Here is a 4,517-nt window from a genome sequence, read left to right as displayed (position 1 = left end):
GGATGGATGAGAAACTGAAGAGCTCAGCAGCCCTCAGAAACAAGCAAGAGGCAAAGTGATAAAATAAAGTAGGGTTTACAGGCAGCACTCATGACAAATCTTGAAAAGGCTCATGTAGAGTAAGCATAGCTGAGCTACACCCTACCCAAACCTTCTCCATGCCTTCACCTCAAAGCTTTCCGTGCGTTAAAACTTATGTGGCTGTGCTGGGTTTTCACTGGGCTGTTCTTCACCACAACCCCCCCAGCTGTCAATCCTGCAGCAGACTGCCTGCGACCCATTTGATGGGGAGGTGAAGCTCAATTTTAACTTGCCTTTTTGGCACTACAAAGTCACGTCTTCTGACTGCATGTTTACTGCAGGCCCACGCGCATCAGCAGACTGTGAGCAATGGTGCTTACTTCAGCCAGTGCTTGGTGGCACCTCCCGAGCAAGTGGATGCCAGAGGCGAGTGCCGCAGCACGAACCTCCTGCAGTGTTCATCACTTGGCAGAACCACAAAAAATAAACTAGGCAAAGGACACTCAAGTTAAATTGTCCACTTGCTCAAGAAGAAGCACGCCCTTGGGATTAAAGATCCTAAACAGGGTAACAGAGACTTGCCCCGTTCCTACCTCATCTGTTTGAAACAATAGACCTCATTTACCTTCGGAACAAAAGCACGCAATTTAAACGAGATCTGCAAACTACCTGGGAATATGCAAATTGAGCCATTATGAATTTGCATAAACTCTGAAGGAGAGAAGCTATGAAACATTTGGCACTTATGCTTTAATCCCCGTGCTGTCTCCCCTGCCAGGCAGAGAGGAGGCCGTCTCCAAATCATCCCAAAGCTCAGCATTATCGGCGGCCACCAGCCTCAGAGACATTTCCGTGGAGAGGGTTTCCATTGCGAGCGTTAATATCTACACAGCAAATCATTTTTATTTCATTTTTCTGGTGCAATAAACCCCAATGTCTCAATTAGGATTACTTCACAATATTGCAAGCCTTACATTCCCAGACATTATCTCATAGAAAAGAAATAAAAAAGGAAAGACAAGAGAGTGTAAGGGAGGATAGAGATTACTTACTGCAGTCACATATTTCTGTGTGCTGTTACAGCATTTAGCTGCACAGAATCTGTATCATGAACTGCTAATGCAGCACTAATAGTAATAAATGCTCTCTTCTTCCCCTTGGTCCTCTCTAAACAATGGCCACAAATAACATACGTTTCTAATAGGAGATAAATTTATTTTTGGACTACCCAGTCTACCTCGCCCAAAATAAAAAAATAAAAGTTTTCTCACCTCTAACTTAACTTTCCCATGTGGGGACACCTGATGGAAAAAAGATTTCCCTGAGTGGGAACATGAAGTCTACACCTAAAAATCCGTGAAACAGTAAGCCAAGCAAAAACAAATCTCTATTTCTCTGAACAGATTAACTTTCCATCCCCATAACATTAGAACTTGAGCAACATAGCTTTCTTCAGTGGCTAGGGCAGTTTGCAAGTGTCACTAAGAAGTTCTGCCTTTTCGGCCATGAAACAGATAGGGTTGAAGTGAGAGCTTTGCATTCTCAGGGAGCTGACCCCATCAAACCAGGCTAGCACAAAGGCCTGCGTTACCGAGGCAGAATTTACTTGCTCTGTGCATAACGAAGTAAGATATTCAGTTATTTACACCTTAAGCAAATAGAAGTGAATAGAGACTTTCACAACACCCAGGAAAACGGCAAATCGATGTAGTATTTTTTTTAAATGCATTGATTAGTAAGATCAAAATATGAAAAACTTTGGTTCATGTGAAAATATTAAATAGAAGCAATCAATGAGAATATCAGAGGATACAACTAAAAACCCATGACCCACATCGTTGAACACCTATGTTTCTAATTTCAAAACCAATGAAGACCAAATAGTATTTTTTTTTTTTATTAAATACTAGTTATTTCCTGCAGTTGAAGGATGGAAATCAAAATAAGCCATGTGAAATACATCACTGAAGTGAAGGGCTTCATTTCTCAAAGTACGGAACGAATCTTTGGGACCTCTGATTTGATAAATGGGCTTGGCCACTGCACACCCAGCCAGCACATAACGTTTGATTTTAGCAAATGTGAAGAGAAGGCGAACGCAGCCAGTAACTCAGAGCAAGAAGTGCTCTGCACAACTGAACTGCGTCCCACTTTCCAGCCGAATTAGGCTAGCTCAGCTGTCAGCCAAAACACCCGGCCCTTTCCCTCAGACTGCCTGGCACAAACAGTGGTCCTCACCTGTCTTCAGCACGTAACAGCCAAGACAAAATTCCATAAATTAAAGAAACTCTTTACAAAAAATATAGGAAAAAGAAAAAGAGTGTGGCTGATACTACTACTATTTTATGAGAACACTTGCAAAGCATTTTAAAGCATTCTCCTAACCAACAGCAGTACCACGTAATGCCAATGGAAAAGAGTTGCGCAAAATGTGTTAATTATTTAATAACCTATTTAAACAGATTTCAGATACAAATGGAGAAAATATTTGCTTTGAAATCTATAAATCTGCTGTTATTAGCAAAAAGTTCTTACAACACTACAAAGCAGTAGTCTCTCTGACAAAGTGCTATGCCCCTCGAGGTCCTGGCAGAGCCACGCAGGCGCGGCGCTACCTGCAAGTTGTGGCAGCATCACTGCACCGCCTGCAATCATCAAAATCTCACTGCACCGCCTTCAATCTTCAACATCTCACCACACCTGAAATGCATTTTTGTCATTCTGCTCACAGACAAAGCAATCTGCGTCTGTTTATATCTGAAGGCATGAGTAAGACGTGAAGTACTTCATGTTGCACAACATTGAGTCTTTCTAATAAGAGAAATCAGTTTACTAATCCTCGGAAAATGGAAATAGCTGTAGGAGAGACAGCACGTCTCTGATGTTTTCTACTGCACCGGAGAGCCCTATGGAACATTTAGTCAATACAGTGCTGTTTCAGACCCTGAAGAGCTGGAAAAAAATCACCAGCGTAACTACTAAAGTGTAACTACTCAATTCAAATCCTGTCCCTCAAAGCAGAAACACACAAGTTTAGAAATAACTACCCAGTGCTACAGTAGGTTTGACAGGCTTTAGGCATTCACTTCTCTGACAACACAATGACATATACCTGCTTTTCAACACGGTATGGCATCGGAAAGCATAAGACTGGCATATCCAACTCAAACAGAAAACTGAATTTCCCTGTTCACTACACCACTTATTGAAAACAGATGCTATATTGCCTAAGTCTTACTATTTGCAGTTATCTGTTCCACAAGACCACTAGAGCTTTGGCTAAGTTCAGTGTATAACATTCCTAAAGGATTTTCAAAGTGAAGGACATTACAAAAGCAGTACGGCTTGCTCGTGCATAATATCACAGTTCATGGTGTATTGAATAATTTAAAGGATTTGATACATCACGAGTAAAACTAGCAGAGTAGTTTATTGTCAAGCAAGAAATTAACAGAAAAAACTGATGACAGCTTATACGCAAGGCTTGTGGAGCACTGTGGGCTCACAAACACACATTAACCACTTCTCAGGTTCATACCAGTCACTCACAAACTGGTCTGCATACCACTGATGGAACAGAAGACCACGAATAGCGGTGTGCTCAAATAGAACTGCCACAATAAAGGTTTTTATTAACTAATAAGAAGTTTTGATGGCTGATTGTAGTTTATTGGTCAAAAAACCTTTAGTAATAGTTAATCTACTTGCTGTTCCACCCACTTATTCACTTATTTAAATATCTTTCCTTACATTATACACTAAGATTTTCAACAAAGACTGGAGCACTTAACTAGAACTCTGATTTTCACTAAGTGCTGATGTGGCAGGCTTTAACACTTACGCCTTCCTTTAAAAGTTTCAAGACAGCACTCAAAATTCTTTTATCACTTTTGAAAATCTTGAATATTATTTAAAGTGTACCCATTACAATTTATAATTACTGCAAAGTCACCGAACAGAGGATAAATATGCATACAGCAGACTAAGAATTTTGCAGTGGAAACTGTTAAAATTGTCATGTTTTGCATTATTAGATGTTTATGCTGCAGTAAGTTGAGTGAATTATTACTGATGCTTTCAAAAGCATAGGTACACATCAGCACAGTGGACCACCTCCCTTCATAGGGACTCATTTACAAACGCCTCCTTTTGTGATACCCCAGTGCCTAGCCTGCAAAGAAAGGTGATGCACTCCCTCCAGCCAGCAGACAATAAACATAGAGCTTACCACTACATGTTGGGGGCTAACTGGTTGGAAAATAGCTTGGCGTAAGAGGACCTGGAGGGTCCTGGTAGTCCTTGAGTTGAACTTGAGTCAGCAGTGTGCCCTTGCAGCCAAGAAGACCAACTGTGTCCTGGGCTGCATGAGGAAGGGCATTTCCAGCTGGCTGAGCAAGAAGATCCTTCCCCTCTCCTCAGCACATCTGGAGTGCCATGCCTAGTGCTGGGCTTCTCCAGAGAAGATGGGTACCTACTGCTGTGAGCCTGGCAAAGGG

The 4,517-nt window shown here is 41.5% G+C and overlaps 1 protein-coding gene across 3 annotated transcripts in view; it reads right to left on the bottom strand.

The window, feature by feature from the left end:
* The window catches only part of DOCK4 (dedicator of cytokinesis 4), a 251,169-nt gene that overhangs the window by 194,452 nt on the left and 52,200 nt on the right, over window positions 1-4,517 (bottom strand). The window lies entirely within an intron of this gene.

Source organism: Anser brachyrhynchus (genome assembly GCF_964034855.1).
Source record: "Anser brachyrhynchus genome assembly, chromosome: 1".
In the NCBI taxonomy this organism is placed as follows: domain Eukaryota; kingdom Metazoa; phylum Chordata; class Aves; order Anseriformes; family Anatidae; genus Anser; species Anser brachyrhynchus.
This window is presented reverse-complemented; position numbering and strand designations above follow the sequence as displayed.